Source organism: Strix aluco, chromosome 2 (assembly GCF_031877795.1).
Source record: "Strix aluco isolate bStrAlu1 chromosome 2, bStrAlu1.hap1, whole genome shotgun sequence".
Taxonomy (NCBI): Eukaryota; Metazoa; Chordata; class Aves; order Strigiformes; family Strigidae; genus Strix; species Strix aluco.
In genome coordinates, this window is record NC_133932.1 from 136,290,124 (window position 1) to 136,315,410 (window position 25,287).

The 25,287-nt window shown below is 43.5% G+C and overlaps 1 protein-coding gene across 5 annotated transcripts in view; it reads right to left on the minus strand.

Moving 5' to 3' along the window:
* The window catches only part of FAM168A (family with sequence similarity 168 member A), a 224,211-nt gene that overhangs the window by 165,276 nt on the left and 33,648 nt on the right, over nt 1–25,287 (minus strand). For 4 of the 5 annotated variants that reach the window (XR_012622175.1, XM_074816528.1, XM_074816530.1 and 1 more), the window contains exon 2: nt 178–270. The exons of the other annotated variant lie outside the window; for it this stretch is intronic. The gene's annotated coding sequence lies outside the window, so the exon portion shown is untranslated. The remainder of the gene's footprint in view (nt 1–177; nt 271–25,287) is intronic. 5 annotated transcript variants of the gene reach the window in all.

Consider the following 25,287-nt stretch of genomic DNA (forward strand, 5'->3'; position numbering starts at 1 on the left):
TTTAATATAAACAAGGGTCCAACCCATACCAAACACAAACGCTTTTTAATCAACACTTGCAATCTCTGTGGCATCCAAAGCTTTTCTCTGTGGAGGGAGTAGGGAAAAAGGTTTTTGGAGGAGTATCTAAACTCAAGCGCTAGAATTGAAGGGCAGACATAAAACATGAATTGATACCTCCTGGATACGAGCTTCCTTCGGATGGAGATAATCCGGAGAGGAGTCTGCCTACAGCTGCAGGGCAGTGAGTCTTCACAGCATTCCACAGCTCTGCAGCAGCAACCAGAGAGAAAGAGAGAGACCCGTGAGGCTCAGCGGGCAAACCCGTCGGACAGAAAACACGTCTCTTTCTAGCAAAGAGTGGTCTTTATCTCCACTGGAGCAAAAGGAGGAATGGGCACATGTAAGAAAAGCAGTCAAAAAAGGAGGAGCGATGGAGACGCAGGATAAGAGGAGGAGAGGGAAGGGTTACAGGAGCTGGCTACAAGACCAGCAGCTGCAAAAAAGACAGCATGATGTGAACGGTCTGCAACTCATGTTTCCTACCTGCTGTCGTTGAACAAAATAGATATGCATATTTACTGCACTTTTCCTACAAATAAATATCTCAGTTTGCCTTCCCCTAAAAATACCAAGGCTACACTTTTACCTCACCATAGGCATAGGAAGAAAATCAGCAGAAATTCAACATTTGCACCTTCAAATCAAGACACAAAATCTTTCTACAGCTATGTTACAGCTCAATGACTTGGGGTGGAATACTCACACGGCGCGTCTTGCACAAAGTCTACATCAACTATGCTTTGCCTACGCTCTGCTGAAGAATCGCGTAGAAACTAGAAACAAACAACATCAGGAGTGGATAAAATCAGAACTAGGATCTTCTCAGCTTTCAACTGGGAGAAAACAAAGTTCAAGCTTTCATTTAAATACTTGTTAACCAGCTATTTGTCAGGATTTGAGACTAAACAGGTTTTAGCCAAACAAAGTTTTACACGTTACTCCTACACCCTCCCTTCCCAGCTGACACAAAAGCTCAGAGAGCTGAAAAAGAAATACCTCAAAATAAGCACAGCACAAAACAAAAGCTCTCAAGCAGCTCCACATGCTTTATGCATTATACAGAGGAACAGAAAACCTACTGTTCACAAACCAGGACCAGCACTCCTTATAACAGTTGTTTATTTTAATCAACCCAGTACCAAAAGGTTTACATTAAATATTTTTTCATTGCTTCTAACCACTGACCCAGTATTAGTTTACATTCACTCAAAAAACACTCTTGGGGAGAAACAGGACGCAGAAAACGTTGAATCCAGTAAAACAACTGAGGGTTTCTTTGGGAGTGCTGATCCATTCCACCTTTCCTGCAGCATTACACCAAGAGGCCCTTCAAGCCCAGCAAATGAAACAGCATGAAATCGGAAATGAACAGGGGAAAAAACCAAAAAAACCCCAAAAAAACAACCAACTTCATTTTTACTGAAGTTCCCAGAATCCCCTGCTGCAGAAAACCACCACCATACCATCTGAGATGGCATCCTTGGAGAGAAGCCAAAACCCACCCTGCTGATGCTCAAACGTCCAGATAATCCCAACACTGCTGCTACCAAAAGCGTGAGTGCACTCAGGGAAACGTCTCACTAATATTTCTACCTGTTGTACAGGTGCTTGACTTCTGTATTTCCACCTTATAACAAGCATATTCATTGCTTGGAATTTAATCCTTGTTTTAGGCTTCCTGACTTGCCTTTATGGTCCACCAGTTCAAAGATGTCACAACTCTAAAATATATAAGCAAACATCTTAGAGATGAGAGAGAGGAAAGCGTAAGTGAATTCCAGCAGAAACAACGACTTGACAAATCTCATCACATCAAGCTCTGCAATAGCAAATTAGTCTCTCTCTGAGCACATTCTGTACTCAAAGTAGCCTCAGTGCTTCAGGAGGTACCAAATATAACACAGACCCGTTTTAACTTCCTTCCAGGAATACACACAGTCATTTATCAAGAAGACGTGGGCTGCAGTTTCATTTCCAACAGCTTCAGTAACATTTTGCAAAATTAAACAAATTACTCCTTTTGTGGCAAGAAAGAAGCAGAAAATAATCTGGGTCCAAGCAAATGGGGGAGAAAACCACCTCCCCCAGGTCTTCCTCCATCCTTTAGCAATTTTGCAAAAAGCGCGCCTTGCCAGCTACGCCAGGCTCAGCATCAACCATGGGACCAACGAGCATTCCTTCCTCTGCTTTCACACAATCTCGATGCCTCTGCCCTTACTATTTCATCTAGCAGAGCCAGTTTGACAGCTAAATTTGCTTCAAGTCCAAGCTTTGGAACATTTTTACATCTTTACACTTGTATGGCCAAGGAAGTCAATAAACTCCACTCAGCAAATACTGAAGGTTCCCCGTACGTGTCCAACACTGCTGCGTGTGCTGAATGCATGGGGGTTTCCAAGCACCACCTTGATTTAGCAGGAGGACAGCACTGCAGCAACCTTTAATGCCGAGGGATTATCAGCAAGTTCACTTTTTGTTCGTCTTTAGCTGCTAAAGAAACAGAAGTACTGTACCCACCTCCCATTAACCTTGTCGGTGGGATCTTTCTTTAGCTGCAACAGCAGCAATCCCTTCTTGTATTGTGCTGCCACGCAGACGCTCAGTAGAATCACCCTTTTTGGGTTGGGGGTTTTTTTTGGCCTCTTTTCTGGTTTTTCTTGACCAGAAGTCAAAACGATTAGGTTCATAATAAGTGGATGCTGCTACTGCAGAGAGAAGCTGTGATGAGCTGCACAACACACAGAGGGAAGTTATCCAACTGTCTACACACACACATCACTGCTCTCAGTCACCAATCAAAACCCAGTCGTAAATGGTCAGAATTTAAGAGAAATCATTCAAATGAGTATGAACACAAAAGAAATCTAGTTTCACATGGATCTTTCACTTAACCTGAGTGTGTGAGAAGGTGCAGGACGTAAATGTAATTGAAGCTGTGTCAGATTCACAGAATCCCAGAATCATCGAGGCTGGAAAAGACCTTGAAGCTCCTCCAGTCCAACCATGAACCTCACACTGACCGTTCCCAACTCCACCAGATCCCTCAGCGCTGGGTCAGCCCGACTCTTCAACCCCTCCAGGGATGGGGACTCCCCCCCTGCCCTGGGCAGCCCATTCCAACGCCCAACAACCCCTTCTGCAAAGAAATCCTTCCTAAGAGCCAGTCTGACCCTGCCCTGGCGCAGCTTGAGGCCATTCCCTCTTGGCCTGCCGCTGGGTCCTTGGCTCAAGAGACTCATCCCCCCTCTCTGCACCCTCCTTTCAGGGAGTTGGGGAGGGCCAGGAGGTCTCCCCTCAGCCTCCTCTTCTCCAGACTAAACCCCCCCAGTTCCCTCAGCCGCTCCCCATCACACCTGTGCTCCAGACCCTGCACCAGCTCCGTTGCCCTTCTCTGGACACGCTCGAGTCATTCAATGCCCTTTTTGGAGTGAGGGGCCCAAAACTGAACCCAGGAATCGAGGGGCGGCCTCACCAGTGCCGAGCACAGGGGTAAGATCCCTTCCCTGTCCCTGCTGGCCACGCTAGTGCTGATACAAGCCAGGATGCCATTGGGCACCTGGGCACACTGCTGGCTCGTTATCAATCAATCCCCCCCAGGTCCCTCTCTGACTGGCAGCTCTCCAGCCACTCCTCCCCAAGCCTGTAGCCCTGCTGGGGGTTGTTGTGGCCCAAGGGCAGCACCCGGCATTTGGCCTTAGTGAAACTCCCCCAGTTGGCCTCAGCCCATCGCTCCAGCCTGGCCAGGTCTCTCTGCAGAGCCTCCCTACCCTCGAGCAGATCAACACTGCCACCCAACTGGGTGTTATCTGCAAACTGACTGAGGGTGCACTCGATCCCCTCGTCTAGATCATCAATAAAGATGTTAAACAGGAGTGGCCCCAAAACCCAGCCCTCACCATATTCTCTTGCTTTGTGCTCTACCCCCATCTCCTACCCCTCCTCAGCTGGAGGCCTGGACTGCCACATTCTCTAACCACAGTGATGCCATACACACACAAAATTGAGACCTATTTTCAGAAACACAGTCAGTCCCAATCAAGGCCTTCGAGTAGAAGTTCAAAGACATTCATTAGAGAATGAGAAAAACAAATTTTAAAGAGGAAAAACATGACAGGAGGTATTAATTTGGAATATTTAGGGAAATAGCACAACATTGGGGAGTTCTGCTGGCACAACCATGTTCATCAAGAGTGCGACCTCAGATTAACCCCGTGATGCTGTAGAAGCCCCCTCCTCATTCAATGTGCTGGTGCAGCTCTACCAGCAAACCTTGCTCCTCTGAAACCAGTGGGAGAGAAGCAGCAGCTGGGAAAACCTCAGCCTCTTGCAGAAAGCTGAATAAATCTGCAGAAGTCACCTCCATGCAGGACAGGAGGGGGTAGAAAGGGAAGAGAAAAGCTTGCCTCTCTGTAGATTAACAACCAAAAAAAGCAAGCAAAGGGAATAAACTTATTTTAGTGCTGAGGACTATCATACAATGGATCTAGGATGGACATTTAAACTGTAATGTGGCATTTTTAATTAGTAATCTAAAAACTCTGTGCAAGGTGTTAGAAGTCCTTCGGTACACAGCTGAAGAAACTATGTACCACTCCCTGAAGAGCTAGCTGGAACTTTCATGTGAAGCATATAGAAATCAAAAGGAGCAGTTATCCAGCACACAAGTCCCTATCAAATAAATATTATTACTGCTTCCTCGGGGAAGAAGAGGGCTCTCCTCGTCAGTGATAATATTCTTTTTTTCCTGGTTGTCTCTAAGTTTAACCAGGCTCATTGCTCCACCTGTTAAAAGAATGGAGAAAGAAAAGGGAGCAGGGAGCAAAAAATACAGAAAAAAATCACCCTGACTTCCCCAAGAGAGGCAGGTTGCCTTTTCCCAGTCGTGCCACCCCAGCAGTCTCTTGTAGGCTGTCTCAGAGCCAACGGAGATATCGCCGTCATCCCTTGGTACCACGGGAAGCCAAATGCTGATCTCACACCGGCAAGCTCAGGCAAGGCAAACACCAATGGAAAGCTGGAATCTGCCTCCTTTAGCAAAGGTAGAACACCAGCTCCCCCAGTTACTGAGCTGACATTACCATAGGTAGGACTGCCTGAAAAAATGACACGGTTTTTCCTGAAATGAAATATGGAAAGAAGAAAAGTAGAAATATTCACTAGCCAGAAGTGTCTTTCATGCTTGGCAAGTATCATTGCTCTTTTTATTTTAAAGTTATGATCTGGATATTAAGAGGGTCTGGAAGAGATGCTGGAACTGTCCTCATCCACTCACCCACCAGGCACCCCCCCTCTACAGGCAGGGGCACCACCAGCCACGAACAGCTGAGATGTACGAAGAAGATACTTTGACCAGATGAGACGTACAAAGAAAATACTTTGACCAGATGAGACGTATAAAGAAGGTATTTGGATGCCTTATCAAGTTTGGGAGGTGCTTGTTTCTTGGTGGTGAGGGGTTTGTCCTGTGTGAGTTTTTTAGAGATACAGGACGTTACTAAACCTTCTCTCTTCAGTCCTCAAAGATTTTTGCCCTCTTTGCTTGTACACCAGATATTTGCAACTGCAAGTGGAAAACATCTGGGTTGAGAGTCAAGACTCTTCCGGTTCCTGCTTACTACGTTTGACTTCCTACTAACCCTTGTCAACTCCTTTTCTAGAGCCAAAGTTGCCTCAGCTTACTGAATGAATGCATTAATTCACACAGAATACATTTTGCGCAAGATTCCCATTAACTTCTAATTTCCTATTTATTAGATTACGTGCTCTAGCTTTTAAAGCAATTCACCTCTATCAAGTTGAGCAAAGAAACCTAACAGGGTTCCTGCAGCCTACTCCATAATGAAGTCCTCCTTCTCCTCCCACTTTCTTCCTGGTGTGAAAAAGTTTAAATCCCTTATCATTTCCTTATAAGATTACTGTAGCTACTTAATAAGAAAACTTGTTCCTTAATATCTTCATCAACTATGTGTGGTATTTCAAGCAGTGAAATAATATTTTTCATTTTAATTCTACCCTCCCCTCCTATGACCAAAATTTAGTTTGCTGCTTTTGTTTTTGTACCTACACCATTATGATGATGATATTACAATTATTCTCCTATAATTTCCCTTTTGTATCTCTTACGTTTGTTCTTCTTTCTATAAATCTGGACTCCAGTGGTAGGAGCTGGGTACACAGATTATAAAATAGATTAAGAATTAGAATCATGATCAAAAACCCTGCCTTGGTAGATTGCAGATTATTATGATAAAACAGTGTTAGCATAATTCATTTAAAAATACACTCCACAACTACTTATCAAATGCAGATAAAACCATTTAAGTGTCTGACATGCTGGAGAGTAAAAATACAGCATTATCCACTGAGAAAATAGCTTTATTCAGTTGGACAGCACTGCAACACTTTCCTCATGAGCCAATTTTCCATCTCAAAAACCTTCCGTACCGCTTGAGTCCCTTGAATTGCACGGCCATCCATCAGGACATTCACTGAGACTGGGATTTTTGAAGGAAGAGAACAACATTAGGAGCTAAAGTCCAACTGGACAAGCTCTAATGATGCTTGTCTGGAGCCAGGCACCTTCCTTTAAATCTTATTCCACTGCATTTTGCATTTTAACACTCTGAGAATCCAAACCCAGCAAAATGGAAAGGGATCTTCTGGGCTCTGATAACTAAATTGACTGAGATTAGAGAATAAATGTCCCTTGGGGCAGCAGGGGGGGCTGACGTTGAGCCTGCGTAGCCTCGTACATCAGGCTTGTCCTTGTATCAAACACTTTTCTAAATCCAGCAGGAAAAATTCTTCAGATGTAGATGTTGAAGTTATTACCTCCTGTTTTCACCAATTTTTCAAAACCGGTTCTTCAAGTATTGATTTTGGATTAGTTATTCTCACTTGTACAATTTATATCATATAAGACACTTAGAGGTTTCTAAGTCACAAACAACTTTACAGTCAAAAGGAAACAATTTAATTATCTAAGATTAGTGTTAATTAAAGGAAACTGTTTACTGCACTACTGACAGTACTCAATCTTTGAAAAGTTTCAGTATTAAAAAATTATATGCAGCCATCATAAAGTAAAAATAAACTTTTCAGCGATAGCAGCCTCAGTTTGACCTTTACCTCTATTTAAAAGCAATAAAATCTAAGAAAAACACTTTAACGCAAGTCTTCACAGCATTACAAAAGAGGGATTAATGAGAACATGACAGACAGTCTATTTGGACATTAAGAAAAGCACTGATGGTGTTTCATTCTGAAGGTTAATTCCGACACCTTTACTCACGCAGTGAATACAATTAAAGGACTATAACATAAAGTCAATAATAAAGGGTGTAGTACTGAGTTGGGAGCAAGGAGATACCATATGGAGGATACCAGAGACATTTGTCATAGAGCCTAACACATTTAGTATCTAAATTAAGGAAAAAATAGAGCAAAATGTCAATGAATATACCCAGGTTATCCAGAACAGAGCCAAGTTTAGTTCTCAGGACACATTAAAAAACAAAAAAAAAAAAACAAAAAAAAAAACCAACAACCTGAGAAGCCAGAGGTATTGGCAAAAAAAATATCAGATGAGATCCACCTGGACGAATTAGAAGCCAAAACATCTGTGAAAATACCTAGCAGGAAATAAAGGCATGGAAAGAAATAATTTTGGAAGGCAGAAAACATGGCAGGAAACCACAGGGACATTACTGGCTGGAAGCGCCTTCCCGTCTTTCCTCCCCTCAAAAACTGCCAGTTGCCTTTGTACCAACATGACTGCTACGGAGCTGTACAGTGAACTACATTAGTGAACTGATCTGGGTTAAAAATAACCTTTTTTGCTGTTCACTGATCTGGTTCACCATATGGCTGCTCAGATAGTTGTACCAGCACAGTTAAGGGAGCCCAGCAATAGGAACAGGCAGCAGAGGAGGAGCAAGAATTCCAAGAAAAACGCTTCACCCCAAAGGAGGAAGATACAAGATGCAGCCAAGAGAATTTGCACCGAGCAAAAAGGACAGAAATTCACCCCTGGTCTCCCCAGATGCCACAGCACGGTGGTGGTGCTCGGGAGAGAATGTCTACCAGGACTGTTTGCACCTCCTGAGCCTCCTCCTGCCAAAAGCTGGGCAAATAAAGACCCATCCCTGACTCTTGTCCTGTCCAACTGGTGGAAGGATGACTTTGGCCAGTCCGGAGAGGAGAGAGGTTTTGGAAAAAGAGGGTGAAAAGAGACTGGAAGCAGCATGGGAGCACACACACGTGCTTCACTAGCAACATCATGGGCATGACGTTGAAAACTCAACGTCAATATACACAACTCAACACCTCAAGGCGTGCAACAAGTGTCTAAAAATAAAGGGTTGTGTAAACAGAGTATTAAACATCATGTAGAGCCATTTTTGTGAAAGAGAGATGTAAGAAAATCACAGAAGTCATTAAAACTGGCAAAGTTGGGCATCATCCTTCCTCCAGGAACATCCTGCTGTCTCGGCTTGCAAGGAAGACAAATGATAAACGTCAGTACTCAGCTGCTGAATATCACCCCTGCTCACACCTCCCTTTTACATCATTTCTTCTACTATATTCTACTATATATTGTTAGATATTCTACTATATATTGTTAAAATTACTTTCCTGCTTGAAGGATGCTGTACCAAGGCTAGAAGGGCAGAATGAGTTTAGGAAAAGCGGCAAATCCCACGCGCGTTTTTACTTACTCACCAGTTACTGATTTAAAAAGTCTAATCCTAAAACTAGAAAACTGGAGGGCTTGCTTTTAGAGCCAAAGATTGGTAAAAGGACAACTGCTACTGAAATATCAGCAGCGTTTTGCTGGCGGCTCAGCTCCCTGCTGCTGTTGAGCTCTGGATTTCAGCACCGGAGAGGATTCAGGGGCAGAGCTGGGAGCCGACACAGCGGCAAGATGGGTGGATTCAAGATATTTAAGTCAGCCACTCTAATCTGAACTCACATCAGCAGATAAGAGAGATTTAAACAAACAGAGCGAGATCTGTTTTGCTTTTAGATACACACCTATTTAAAAAAGACGAATTCTTATAAGGCCAGTCTTTCAAACATGCTGGTTTACAAAGAAATGTTGCTATATACGACATCTGCTACATTTTGTAATCCAGAAAAATACACACTGGAGACAAATGCACTCATTCTTGATTTTCACTTTATTATGCTTAGAATAAGAAATGGCATTATGTTCCAGTCGAGTTTATTAATCTACTTCAATTTATACAGTCTGTCTTTGAAGAAGGTTCTTAAATCTCCAAACTCTGTCAGAATAATTAGGCTCAATACACTGCCTAGCAGCAGAGTTTGGGGAGACAGGTACTATACCCACAATAGAGGATGGAGGACTAAACTAGAGACTAATTAAATAAGCCAGGGACACAGAAGTCCCCAGAACCAGAGAGAACACATCCAAGGATGCTGAGGAAGGTGGCCAATATCAGTGCAAGGCCTTTCGATATCAAATTTGAAGGATGATGGCAGTCACGCCCTGATTGCCTCTGGCACGGGGGATGACCAGCACCTCAATTTAGCAAGGTTTTCCACATGCTCTCCCACCATTGCACCATTTCCCCATGATCTCCCACCATTTTATCTTTGTAAACTACCCATTCCCTTCACAGCTCCCCAGTGTGGCTACAAGGGGCATGGAAAATTTGTTGAAATCAGACTGGAAAGGTTGTCCACAGCTCAAAGTTCAGCTGGTGGCTGGTTGTGTGTGGCATGCCTCAGGGCTATCACAGGACCAATACTTTTTAACAGCTTTCTCAACAACTTCGTAGACAGGATAGAAAATATTTTTTGCAAGTTCAACAAAGCATTAACAAATTAAGGAGAGTGGCTGATAAACTAGAGTAATCATTAACGTTTGGAGAGATCTTGTTACGCTGGAGAAATGGGCTAACGGGAAACTCATGGAGGTTCAGCAAAGGCAAATGCAGAGTCCTGCACCTGGGATGGAGTCATCCCATGCAAGAGCTCTGCAGGAAAGGACCTGGGCTCCTGGCAGACAAGAAGTGGCCTGTGAGTCAGCGTGCTCTTGCAACAGGGAAGACCAACCACATCTTGGGTTATACTGGTATGGGTTTGGTGCTTCTGAAGCTTCATCTGAAATACTAGATCTTGGACCACCAGCAATACTGGGGTCCCCAATGCAAGAGAGAGTCCAGTGGAGGGCCACCAAGATGGTCAGGTGGCCAGAGAACATGAGGAAAGGCTACAAGAGGTGGGTTTGTTCAGCTTGGAGGAGGTAAGGTTTTGGGGGTCCTTCTTGATGCCTGCAAGTACCTACAGAGAAGATGGAGCCAGACTCTTAGAGGTGCACGGTGAGGCAACAGGGACAAATGGCAACAAGGAGAATTCCAGCTGGGTGTAAGGTAGAAACAAGCTCAATATTGGGGGTTAAACAGCAGTGCAAGGGGTTCCCAGAGAGGAGGTGCAGTCTCCATCCTTGGAAGTCTCCCCAGTTCAAAGCCCTGAGCAACCTCACCTAATTTTCAAGCTAGTATCAAAAAATTAGCTCCTTGCTTTGAGCAAGAGGTTGGACTAGATACCCTCCAGAACACCTGTCCAAGATCAATTATTCTATGGTCCTATGAATGTAGATATAAACTATCTTATTTATTAAATTGGTATTAAAGCAGTAGATGGTGAAAGAAATAGATTATTTCTTATTTGCACAATCCTCCAGGGTTTCAAAGGGAATATTTCATCCTCTAGCACATTAAACATTGCTTACCATCATTTCAAACATGCAACTTCTAAAGTGGAAAATCATCATCTATTAAATCTCTAAATATGAAGAGACCATTGCCAAGAGTTTATGAAAAACTGGAGGCCCTAATGTTAAATGTTAACCTTTGATTTATCCTTGAAAAATGCAGTAATTCCAGCCAAGCCACCTAAATATCCTTACAACTGCTGTCCATCTATAGACTGATGGATTAAAAAAAACAAGTTGTTGAGATCTTAAAGGTCTGAGTGCAAGTGGACAGAGACTCAGGTCCTCTGGAAGCTACTAAACATCACGTAGTACGGACAAAAGTTAATGAGTGTTTGAATGATCTTCAATGGCAACCTCACACAAAATATATTCTAATAAACCACGGGTCATGGCTCCCCAAAACAAGAATAACTGGGGAAAAAAAAAACCAACCCAAACACCAAGAGAAAGGACTATAACTGTAGGTCCAACCAGAAGGCAAAAGGAAACTTTTGGCCTTAGGAGTCATCCAGCCTTAGGAAGGGAGGCTGGGCAAACCCTTGGCTCAGGAGCTGGTACAAGCACCACCCTCAGTAGATGTTTCATTTGTCATCCCAAACTGTCAGCATCACAACTCTCTTCCACCTAAAACCTCAGCCAAGTCATTGTGCCTCAGGTCCTTCTCTCAGCCAGGCACTGGGAAGGCTTTAGAAAGACACAGGAAGCACTTCTGTTAAATTTTTTCACAAAAAGCTTTAGGCTTGGTTTTCACCTACCACCACCTCTGACTGCATTCTCACTACTGTGGCCTTTTTGAGAGCCGGGGAACAAAGAGTCACCTTCAGGATCTTGCTGTTTGAATCATGAGCCATAAACCCATGGTCTTTTTGAGAACACACTCTTTTTAGTAAAAGGGACTATGGCACAAATTTACTAAAAGAAAGTGCCCAAAACACTTACTATCATATCAGGCTTGGGTTTTAGAATCTGGTTTTCACTGATGCTCCTTTAACATGCCTGAAGGCTGTTGGATGAAGTCTCCCTGTGGAGGCTTGTCTCTTGGGGAAAAAAAGCAGATATTTCCAGAAACAAAAGACAAGCTTTCCAAAATAAGACATTTATTAGTCAAGTGGAATACTATATTTAGTGACTGTGAGATAAAACAATAGCACAAAACCTGCACACACTTCTCTCACTACTTCTGATGGTTTTATCCATCCTTTGTGCTGTAAAGCCAACTAATGGATTGTAGACAAATTCCAAAACAAAATTATAGGTTAAGAATAGACCTTGATCTCTTCAGGATGTTTCACTAATGTAGCTACACAAGGCAGAGGTGTGATCTTTTCTCCGCTGTCCTCAAGACAAGAAAAACATGACAACAAAATCAATTTGCAGATTGCTGTACTGACAAAGAGCCTTCTTGCTGTAGTTATTTCCATTTGAAAAAACAGCAAAGCTACATTGATGAAATCATTGTTTTACCAGCATAAGCTCCATCCTGACCAAATGATTTTGCTAGCAACCATTTTGTCTCTAGAAACTACACTCGATTCTGCTGCCCCCTATGTCTTGGGAGAAGGAGTTCTTGTCAAAAAAGTGATTCACAAAAGTGATTTTTTATTTTTTTTTTACTTATCTAGAAAGTTTCCGAAAGCAATGATTGACTATTTATCAGGTTTTCCATCTTCCCTTATACCACACATGTTGACATATCTGAGCAGCATCCATGCACCGAACTTATTCAAGCAATTAAGCTATTCATACAGATTAGGTAGGAATAAAAATAATTTTAAGGTAGGTAACTGCTTTTCCATAAAGGTGTTTCCAAAGTTCACCACAATTTTTCAAGGACTTTAATTACTTCTCTTTTCAATAACAAACGCACTTTTAAATAAGCTTTAAAGCAATTAAAAATTAGTTAAATCAACATTTCTTTCACTAGGGAGAGCAGTCCCAATCTCTCCATCCTCTGGAAGTCATTAGCAATTTCTGTCACCATAGACTTAATTTTTCCTCACTTGATTCCCTTTGCCACACAGAGAGACACAGACATTACAGTAGCAATGCCAGTGAAAAAGCGAACCGAAATTTAGAGCAATATCCACCAGTTCTTAAAGGTCCCCAGTTCACAGGGGACCCCCCACCACCAAGTATTTCAGCTTCCTGAATACTGCAGATGGATAAAAAAAATTCTTGATAATATTAGAGAAAAATAAAAAGCTTTCTTCCAGCCCTGTAACAGTTTTTGCGAAGGACTTTAATCATTTACTGTTCCACTACTGGCCAATCACAGCAAAGACCGTGCCTAATAGCATTGTAATCCTTACCCCACATGTTTTGTTTCTTGCAATCAGGTCAGGTCACTAAGCAGGCCAGAAATCATCCGTTATTAATTATTTAGTAACTAGAGAGTGTGGAGTTTCCCCATTTTTGGTAATGCCGTTTCCTAAGTTTCTAGTGTGTCACGGTGCTCTTGAACTTCCCCATCAACTCTAATAAACACATGTCCTCACTCCAGATTATTCCAGCTTGCTCTCAGAAGCTCTGCCATGCCAACATCTCCACTCCAGTTGCCCTCCTGTCTCACCCTTGACCCCCTCTCTACCCTACACCTTCCACCTCTGTTTTTTGCCATGCTGACTCCTACTTTGAAGGCTATTTCTCCTTGCACAAAAAACCCCCCAGACTTTCCTCCAAACAATTCCTAAAAATGTATCTTTTAACCCGTTCTCCTTCACATAATAGCCAGTGTTTCCACTCTCACATTTTCTCCTCATTATATCTCCTTCTTCCATTTAAAATGCATCCTTAGCAAAAGGCCATGTCAGATTTTGTGCAAACTGCATATCAAAATTAAGCAACATGTGATAGATTTTTTCTTCCTCTTCATTGACTACAGTGAGAAATATTCCAAAGCAATAGCATGCAATGGCCAGCACCAAAGCTTATCATCTTCTGCTCAAGCGTCCTTGATGTACCCTCTCTCAGAGAAGCTACAATTCATCTTCAAACAGCCCTGAAAATGTGCCTGGAGAACATATTCTGAGCCAAGCCTATTACCCTGCCCATAGCTATCTAATTAATATAACTGCATAGCCTCATCTTCACAGTATCTGACCACAAAAAAAGAAAAAAAACTGAACTATTTTTCTTCATAACATTTCTGCAAGAGAGAACAGTAGCAGTGCCCCTCTCGTAGAGATAAGAAATAAAGCATATTACATATACTACAGTCTAATCCCTCAAAGATATTTAGGAGCTCAACTCTCACTGAACCAATGAAGTTAAACTCCTGAATTCCTCTGCAGATCTGGGCAACGGAGAAGTACAGTATTCTCCTTGAGCTGGGTATTTCCCATTCAATTTTTATCACATCTTCTGGAGAACCTCCAAATGTGCCAAAGCCTCCAAACATGCCACGACCTCCAAACCTTTGCTTCCAAAATTTCTTCGCTCCTGCCATTACCGTGACAGTTTCCGTTCATGCTGTTTGGTAGGGGTGAATGGTTCAGCCATTTTATGCTTTCAGCAATCACAACATAGCTCCATTTTATAGCACGCACTGCAATGAGAGTTTTGCCCTTAGTTTGGCAGCTTTTTATACCATGTAATAACAATTAACTTCCTTTGGCATAATTTATATGAATCATTGATTTAATACAGATCGCTAAAAGAAAAAAGAACATGACCTATTAAGTCATCTAAATGACCCTACCCTCACCGCTGGATTGTTCCTGGCAGCACATTTTCCGTGCTTGTTTTAAATGTGCTTGCCGCAGCATAAGTACAAAAATTGTCTGCAAAGCAGAGACATGTTTCACTAACATATGCTTTAAGTCAACACGGTGTTGGAAATCTTCAATTTATGACTAAATGTTGCACTGCACTTTTATTCCTCCAAATAGACTTTAACGTTTCTTGAGGGAGTGAAAAAGGGCTATTTGTACTTCACTGTGCAGCAAAAACATGTAGCAAATACCTCCCTGATGATTTTCAAGTTGAATTGAAGGCTTGCATGTCCAACAAACTAGGACTTGGAATACACTGGTGCCCAACTCTAAGAGGATATGGATGCACTGCAAGAAGATGTCCAGTTCTAGAAGTACAAAGAATACTGGCATGCAACATATTTTCAGGATGGTTTTTGGTGGGTTTTTTGATCTTTATAAGTAAAGAAGGTGAGACTTTCTTCATGGAATTCCAAGAGGCAAGGCAAGAACAACACTGGAACTATTCCTGGCAGACGTGCTATCTAAACTAAATCTTTCTAGTGGGGATTCCCACGTTTCCTCAGGCAATAGTTCAGAGTTTGGGGTTGCTTTTCCTCCCCCTCCATGTATAACCTAAATCCAACTTGTGTCTGTTGCCTCTTATCACTACACACCTCTGAGAAGCATGCACTGTCTTCCCTGTAACCTCCCCTTCGGGTTGATGAAGATAATGATAGTAATAAGGTTCCCCCTGCATCTTCTCCCAGTTGAGCAGACCCAGCTCATCACCTCTTCTAACATCAGGCACTCCAGCTCACAACCATCTCCGAGGCTTCTCCAGCATTTCAGTGCCCTTCTTGTGCCAGGGTGCCTCTTGCATGGGATTATTCCATCCCAGGTGAAGGACACTTCTGCTGAGCTTCATGGGTTTCCATCAGTCCTGGTCTCCACTTTGTTAAAGTTCTTCTGAATGGAAAGCCCTGCCCACGATCACAACAACCATTACTCCCGATTCAGCTCCATGCATTAATTTACGAAAGGTGCATCCTATCCTATCTACCAAGCTGTTGAGAAAGATGTCAAAAAGTGTTGATCCCACTATTAATCCTCAGGGAGGCCACACATCTGGTTACATCAAACCGCTGACCTTTGCAACCAGTTTTCCACCCATCTCATAGTTCACCGCTCCCCAGTACAGCTACAAGGATGTAGAAAGCCTTGCTAAACGTAAGTAAATGACATCCACTGTGCTCTTATCATCCACAGAGCCAGTCATCCCCCTACCAGAGGCAATCAAGGAACTATCACGAGCACTGTGGCAAGAAGAGAGGTGTTTGCAACAAGCGCCTGTGCACAAACGCAAATTAAATATGCTCCGTGCTTTACTGAAGTTAGCAGTGCTGGCACAGCATTACTGTTTTGCTTTTGCTGGCACGGCTTCAAAAGCTGCAACCTGAGGGGAGAGAGAGAGATTTGTCGAAGAAGTGATAAAACAAAGCTAAGCAAAATCATTTCAGAGTCCACTTTAAGAGCCCCCCTATGTGTGCTTCCTTGACCTACTAAAAGCCTACTGCAATTAAAAGCCAACCATACAAATGTACAAGTCCCTCCCGTGGAAGCCATTACCTTCTAAACAGTACATAAAAAGTGAAAAATAAAGATCAGCGTTTCCGGGGAAAAAAAAAAAAAAAAAAAAAGAAATGCCATGAACTTGCAAGAATTAAAAGTCCTTAATTCCACTTTACATCTCACAACACATGCTCCAAGCAGACTTAATGTCCCTTCAATCCAGAGGGAAAGGGTTTTTGGCTCCCACATTTTCTATCAATCTTTGCTGTTCTGGCATCATAGTATCTTCTGCAGTTTGTCTTTGGGTTTAATTCAGAAAAACACAAAGCACATCCTACTACAGCACACTGAGAAAAAAATAAAGGGGGAGAAAGTCATGCACAAAACTGCCACTGCTGGTCCACCAAAGCTGATTCCTGAAAAAAAAACCACAAGTTAAACCTCACTTCACCCACAAGTCACCAGAAGACTGCATCCAGTGCATGGAGATGCCTCTCAATGGCTCAACAACTGGGAAAGAAGACAAAAAGTGGTGCTCCTTAATACAGACGAATATAAACAGTTGAGTGAGAACAAGCAGTTGAATGGAGATAGAAAGGAAGTATAGGAAAAGTAAAAACAGGAAAATAAAAGCCATACAGATCATGCATTTGCCTGTTAAAGCAAGAAAAGGCCTCCTGAAAAGTACCTTAAAAAATATCAGAAGCCAGAAAAAATTAACGTCATTGTTTCATGAAAAACAACAAATGAGGCACGGCTCTTTACAGATGTCAAGCACTCTCCATTTTTAAGTTATAAAGGAACAATGGGATTTTGTATTAATTTTGATGTATTTCTCAGATCAGTGTGAAGAACAACGTATAAAAAACACAGTCCCGTTTGCATTGGGTGGTGGTGTATAAACACACACATCCACACGTATGTAAAATAACATTCCTGCATAATATGGCTGGTATCATCTTCAGGCAAAAATTCAAAGAGGGGCCCCATAACCAGGTGAAAATACTGGAACAAACCATTGGTGACAGTGTCCATCTGCACTGAACTCTTCACGCAGCAGCTCCATGGCAAACATTGCTGGATCACAAAAGGGCATCACCTTATAAAAATTTAAATTGTCTTATTGACTGCATAGGGAAGATAAATTGGAAGCTATTCTGAGACCCTGAAACTCAGAGCCTCCTGACTTTGTGAGGTCCACGTGGTACTCACAAAGAGATTGTTTCCTCCTCAGGTAGTGGAAGGAAAATAATCCCGTGTTAATAACACCAGATTTAACATGGCAAAAAGTCTGCTTGTGGCTCAGGTCTCAAAGGAGCACAACTTTGGAACAGCAACTGGTTTTCCTTCTTTCTCCGCAACAGCAGCGTCTCGTGCTCTTGAAGCTTTGGTGCCTTGAGCTTCAGACAGTTTCTGCCTGCCAGAGACTGCCTGTGATCTGAAGTTGCCACAGCATCCCAGGCTGAGCCTTTGGCTCCTCCTTGATGCAAGGACAGAAAAGGAAAAGCCCAGGTAAACGCAATAGCATCACAAGCAGCATTCGTGATAGCATGTGGCACGAAGGAGAGGGAGCCAGATTCCACACCTTGCATTTACCACTCTTTTTTTGTTGTTGCTGGGATCCTTTTTCTACAGCTAACATAAGGATACCAAGTCTGTCTTCAGCTGGTCTGAGCTCAGCTCTAACCATGGGCCATGTTTCTTGTTTCTACCAATTCAAGCTGAGCCAATTCTACCTATTCAAGACTTCAGAAGCTCAAGGCAACCATTCTCCTATTTGGACAGGATAAACAGTCTTCAGAGTCAGGAAATACCATGCTCCCTTGCACCATATAAAGGCTTCCAGGTAAAGATCAGTGATTCTGCAGGACCATGGGAAGAGCACACGATGAAAAACTAGAAAACGGGGTAAGAACAAGTGGAATGTTAGAAGGACACCAGAGACCAAGTGAAAATCCTCACTTGGCTTTTCCTAGCCTGAGGAACCATGTTAAGGTAGGACACCCATAATGAGACCTGGGATAGCTGAATTACCATCAAATGATGAGTTATTTGGAATAAACCACCACAAAGCAATGCAATCAGCATCAATCTCTTTTCATGGCCAGTGACAATGTGGTCCCTGTACCACTCTGGTAACCTACAAATCTTTAGACATAGAGAGAACAGAATATAGAAAGAAGAAAAATGTTAGTGGCTTGGGACTACAAATCCTAGGTAACACTGAACATGTGCAGCAAGGCCATAAGAAATCGGACACAATGCAGTCCTGCACTGGATAATGGGAAGAAGATATTAATGGCCCCAAAATTTTGACTGCAGGCCCAGAGCAGCACGAACAAAGAGCACAAAGTGTCCCTGAATGGTGGCGATTCGTAAGCGTCACCATCTGCCTACCTGCTCATCGTCTCAGCAGTGCTTCTGCTGGACATCCAACACACACGATTACCCAACCATGCACAAACATCTCACACAGCTGCATGTCAGCATCTACCCGTTGCCTTCCTTGGCATCCTCAGATCATTAACACCACCAGACTGACAGCTCCTCGCATTTCAAATTCTGTTATATGTTACCAAATTTCCTTCATTTTATCATTAATATGACTATCGACGTGTGTCCTGCTGCATATTTTTATTTCTTTCCAAAAGAAAACAAGAAGCAGAAGGTCGCAGTTCATTATGGTCACTAACCTGTTTACACAGTTGGTGACCCTGAGAGAAGGAAAGAGTTGGTCTCCTGAATATAAATCATTGCCCTTGCCATGATCATGACCAATTAGCTCTAGAAAGTGTCTGAACTATAAATTTTAACACTGAAAAAAACTCCAATCCCTAAAAACCTCTCTACTCAGCTACAATAAGGAAGAAGACAGAGAGGAAAAACTTGTATGAGTAATAGGAGAGATGCTTAGCGCTACAGATAATGCATCAAAATTTATCCTCCAACCTTTTACCCAACCCAAAAATGAGTAATTATGTGCCAGGAGATATCATCTACTCCACAAATCAAGTCATTGAAACTACAGACTAAAAATGGTTTTTAAAAAAGTCAATTTATTAGAGATTACTGTGCAGACAGACATATGAGTGCTCTTGTGTACTTGCTGCATTAACAACCTCTCAAAAGCCACAGGAAAAGAAAAATCAATACTGTATATTTTTTCTCACATCAATTTATCTACTATTGAAAAACATAACTAGCTTCTGCGTATATTATGCACGCCATATTCGAGGTTTCCTTCAAGCAGGGAAAATAAAACAAGCTTTTGCTGGTTTTAACCAACTAAACCCTGCCTTGCTGAACTCAGATTTTGCTTTTGATAAAACCCGAAATAGAACTTCAAAAAACCAGAGCAGTCTCAGGCAACTTGGCACTGCTACACAGAGCCTTTTGTTACTGATCCTGTGGTACGGGTGCAAATCTGGAGCCCATTAGCAGTGAACTGTCCACTAAATATTTCATGATTCTGGATTTCAGACATTGCCCAGGACAGGCTCTATCACTGGAGATCGTACAAACTGGCATGACAGTTGCTAAATAAAGTATATCATGCAAAGTAGCCTCTCCAAAGCACACACAGATTCCCCATCAGGAGCAACAACGAAAAAAAAGCATTACCAAAAGCACGGGTTTTTTCTCTCCAACTATAAAACACAGGATTTCACTGTATAGTCTTTCAGACTAGTACTTTCACAGGAATCAAAATAAATCCCACAATGGCATTCCCTGTTGAGCAGGCTAATCTTGCTTCCCTCATTTTCTTTTTCCAGGTCACCAGTTCACTCCGCTCTGCCAGGAGCTTTCTGCAGACTGCGGGAGGGCATCTTAAAGAACTCTTTGCAGTAGTAGCATTTTACCACCCCATTACAAAAGTCTTAAGAGCCCCTTCAAACATTTTTGCACTTGGGATCTGCCAGATCCCAAAAAGGGGCAAATTTCTCTCCAAAACTAGTGCCACAGCTCATTCTCCAGCTCAGTTATGACTTCCAAAGACACAGCCTTGCTGCTTTCCCACAGCCCGTGGAACCAGGAACACGTGTCCACAAAGCCTGCCTGGGGGTGGAAGCAGGAGAACACAGAATCATCGAATCACAGACTGGTTGGTTTGGGTTGGAAGGGAACTTAAAGATCATCTAGTCCCAACCCCCCTGCCACAGGCAGGGTCACCTTCCACTAGCCCAGGTTGCCCAAAGCCCCGTCCAACCTGGCCTTGAACCCTTCCAGGGAGGGGGCAGCCACAGCTTCTCTGGGCAACCTGTGCCAGGGCCTCACCACCCTCACAGGGAACAATTTCTGCCTTAGATCTGGTCTAAATCTCCCCTTTTTCAGTTTAAACCCATTCCCCCTCATCCTATCCCTACACACACACACACACACACCCCCGATGACGAGTCCCTCCCCCCTTTCCTGTAGCCCCTTTCAGTCCTGGGAGGCCGCTCTAAGGCCTCCCCAGAGCCTTCTCTTCTCCAGCTGAACCCCCCAACTCTCTCAGCCTGTCCTCACAGGGGGGTGCTCCAGCCCCCCGAGCATCTTCGTGGCCTCTTCTGGCCCCGCTCGAGCAGGTCCGTGTCCTTGTGCTGTTGGTGCCCCCAGAGCTGGACCCAGCACTGCAGGGGGGTCTCCCAGAGCGGAGCAGAGGGGAGAATCCCCCCCTCGCCCTGCTGCCCACACTGCTCTGGGTGCAGCCCAGCACACGGGTGGCTTTCTGGGCTGCGAGCACACGTTGCTGGCTCACAGGCAGTTTTCCACCCCCCAAGCCCCCCAAGTCCTTCTCCTTGGGGCTGCTCTCCAGCCACTCCTCGCCCAGCCTGGATTTGTGCCTGGGATTGCTCCGACCCATGGGCAGGACCTTGCCCTTGGCCTTGTTGACCTCCATGAGGTTCAGAGGGTCCCCCCTCTCCAGCCTGCCCAGGTCCCTCGGGATGGATCCCTTCCCTCCAGCATGTCACCGCACCACACAGCTCGGTGTTGGCGGGGAACTGGCTGAGGGTGCGCTCAGCCCCACTGTCCATGTCCCCAACAAGGATGTTAAACAAAGATGTAAAACATTGTCTTCACCAGCCACGCTTTAGCAGACATTGGTAGCCTGGATGGTGTGGAACAAGGGGGCTCCACCTGGCTGCAACGGGTCACCAGTGGCGACCCTCAGGGTTCAATTCTAGGGCCAGTTCTGTTCAACATATTTATCAACAATCTGGATACAGGAGTCAAATGCACCATTAGCAAGTTTGCTGATGATACCAAACTGGGAGGTGCTGTTGACTCTCTTGAGGGACAGGAGGCCTTGCAGAGGGATCTAGATAGATTTGAGCACTGGGCTATGATTAATGGGTTGAAATTTAACAAATCCAAATGCTGGATCCTGCACCTAGGACAGAGTAACACTGGGCATAGCTATAAATTGGGAGAGGAGTGGCTGGAGAGCAGCCCTGCAGAAAGGATCTGGGGGTGCTGGTTGACAGCAGACTCAAGAGGAGTCAGCAGTGAGGGCAAACCACATCCTGAGGTGCATCAAACACAGCAGAACCAGCCAGTTAAGAGAGAGGATTATCCTGCTGTGTTCAGCGTTGGTGCGGCCTCATCTCGAACACTGGGTGCAGTTCTGAGCCCCACAATTTAAGAAGGAGCTGAAGGTCCTTGAATACATCCAGAGAATGGCAACAAAGCTGGTGACAGGGCTGGAAGGCATGTCCTGTGAGGAGTGGCTGAGGACTTTGGGCTTGTCTCGTTTGGAGAAAAGGAGGCTGAGGAGCGATTTCACTGCTCTCAGCAGCTTCCTGAGAAGGGGATGTGGAGAGGGAGGTCCTGATCTGTTCTCCCTGCGATCCAGTGATATAACACGTGGGAATGGTTCAAGGCTGCACCAGGGGAGGTTTAGACTGGACATTAGGAAGCATTTCTTTACCAAGAGGGTGGTCAAATGCTGGAACAGGCTTCCCAGAGAGGGAATCAATGCCTCAGGCTTGTCAGGGTTTAAGAGACATTTGGACAATGTCCTTAAGAACATGCTTTAACTTGGTCAGCCCTGAATTGGTCAGGCAGTTGGACTAGATGATCGTTGCAGGTCCCTTCCAACTGAAATAGTCTATCCTATTCTATCCTAAAGCAGCAGAGAAAATGTGAAGACTCAAGCTGAAAAGCTCTGCTGGACTTCACCAACTTCTCTTCTTTGCTCAACCACCATGGTTGACATTGAGGTGCTGTCTGATACTCCTCTCCCAGTAACACTTGCTTGCTCACTTGGATCACACTCAACTTGCACAGCCAGAGGGACTAATCCTGCCCAAAGCCAGGCTTGTTAAGTCAAAGAGGCTTTGTGTGACGAGAGGAATGACTCATGCCACAAACAGGTTTCCCCCATCTCTACCTCGCTGGGCTTCACTTTCATGACTGCTTTAAGCTGATCTAAGCTCCATATAACATGGCCAAAAACGTTTCCTAAGTAGTAGTGATCCACAAACGTGCATGCCAGCCCAAGGAGAGGTGGGAATCGAGCAGGAAAAGACACTTCTTTCTGGGGAGAGCCTACCTAGTGACACAAGACAGGCCGCCCTTTGAGCCAGGGAACTACTGCAACCTGGTTTTCCCATCATTTTTATTCTCTACCCTGATAGTCATATCACATCTTGCCTACCAGCGAGGCACCCAGTTCTCCACCTCTCTTGCTCCCTGCTTTAGAAGATGCCCTCTCCCTCCCATGTCCCACTGCCAGTGCCTGCAGTCAGGCGGTCACAAAGAGATCACCACGGCGCTCAAAAGTCTGCCCTTCCTCAAATGTCACCAGCCACCAAATATCAAAACCTGGAGCAAAACTTATTTTTAAATCAAAATTTGGTTGAAGTTGACCCATGAGCTCAAAATCTGTGAGGAAGCAGCAGACTAACAGATGGCACTGCTGCATAAGCCTCATTTCTTTAGGAAGCTGGGCTAAAAATGGAACCAGCGATCACCACCATCATCTATGTTTAGACCCAATATTCTAAACAATTCCTTCCTTTGCAGTTCTTTTTTTCTTCCCCCCTGAAACTATCTTTGGCAGAAGAATTAAACAGCTGCCACCAAGAGTAGGAATTGAGTTAAAAGATGAAGAAATGCAGTGCTGGTAGCAAAGGAGACACACCAGCTGGATGCCTTCCAGGTCACTGCAGCCCGTCAGTCTCCCAAAGAGGACAACCCAGCAGATCTTAGCAGCACACAGTTTGCTTTTTTTTTTTTTGCCATGTATGCAAAAATGATAACTCCTCTATAGGTAATCATTTCACACTATAAACTATGCAATTCATTTTTAAAAAGGTTTGCCAATCAGATTATTATGTTCAAGCTAAAGAAAAAAAACATACAGAAAGACTTTTCCTGGGGAAAGCATTCCACTTGAGATTTTACTTGTCTTCCTGTGCCAAATTGGCAGGAGAACTGTAGAATTACAGTGCTTTTGCAAACAAAATTAATTTATTGCAAGTCGGTACATGGTCACCCTTACATACATGTATTTTATGGAGAGTGGAAGGAAAGGATGTCCTACTTTTGCTCCACCCCACAGTTAAACTCTTCAAAAAAGGTGTATTTTTAAATAAAATCACTGTGTGTTGCCATGGACCATAGTCCCCTCTTCCATTTTGAAAGACAGACAAACTTCACAACACAGAGCCACAGAGAGCAGGGGCCACATCCCTCAGCTCTGGGATGCCCAAGATTGGCATCAGGACATGATACGCAGATATGGAGGTAGAAGAAGGGTTATTATATGTGTCATTAAGCATAAAACACTTTCTTACATGTCTGACCAGGAGACCCAAGCTCAAGACATATCATTTTTTAGACTAAAATATAATCAACTACATATATCATAAAAATCAATTACCAAAAAAAAGCCATGTTGTTGTATATTAAAGGTTTATTTCCCTTCATTATACCAACGTATCAGTTCCATTGATACACAACCAGCTTCCAAGAATCCTGTGTTGCTTTCACAAATGTTCATTCTGTGTATCCTAATTTTCAGTTGTTTGCCCCGTCACATTCAATACATCTCCTGTTCATAAATTATAGATTTGCTTGATTTTCCTCACATTACCCAAGAGTACAGTAACACAGGAACCCAGCAGAGGCTGGAGAGGTCCAAATACAGGATGCTGAGATTTTTTTAAGATGTTAAGGATACATGTCGGGACTTTTTTAAGATGCTACCAGACTAAGGCACCTAATTCCCCCCAGACTGAGCTGGCCGCCTTCCTTTCCCTTATTGTCCTTCCCAAATTCAACCCTTAGCAATTTACAGTTGAGGTGTTGAAGAGATGAAGACGACCGACGTGTGTGGTCCCCAGACCTGCTGGCGCAGGATCACACCTCACAGCGTATGCTCCAAAATTGTCCCAAACAATTTTACAACATCAAACCAGATTCCCTATTTCCCAGCAACACAAGACGCATCCCTGTTCGCTCAAGAGTCACAACCCAGATTTTGTTTTTGGAAAGAAGACAGGATCTGTCATTTCACCAGCACCTCCGCGCGACCATAACACTGTGATAATTGAAGAAATTACTGGCTCAGTGACTTTTTAGCTGGCAGATAAGCAGATACACTTCTCATACATGAATCCCTTCCAAACTCTCATATTCATTTTAGCATTATTTTGGACACAGTAATGCTACGGATACAACTGTAATTTAGAGCAACAAACATCAAAAACGTTCCATTTCTTTCTTCACACATGTGAGAAGCTTGTTAGCTGCGCAGCAATTAAAACACACATGTGGAGTTAAACATGTTTGAGACAAAGCCATGCAGCACAAGCTTCAGAGCTGCCATGCTTATGAGCTTCTATCCAATTATTCGTGTTCTGTTCCCATTGCTAAGAGGCTTTGTTTGTATTGTTTTGGGGGTTTTTAAGTCATCTTATATATACTTCCCTGGTAACTCTCTTGGGGGGCGGGGGGAAACCTATCTTTAAGAGGATTTTAAATTATTTTAATCTGAAGAGCACTATAAACATTTCCCACTATACAGGAAGAACAATCTGTTGTTGTTCATACATTAATCCTGGCAAGCACTTGAAGGGCAGAAACACAATGGGGTGAAATTGTTACAGATAGCCTCAGGGTTATTCCAATACTTGAACAACTAGAATAACGGGGTGGAATTAAAAACATAGGCTAAAGTGTAGGAAACATGTCTCATGATAAGATCACAGTGCTCAGAAAGAGGAACATAAAACT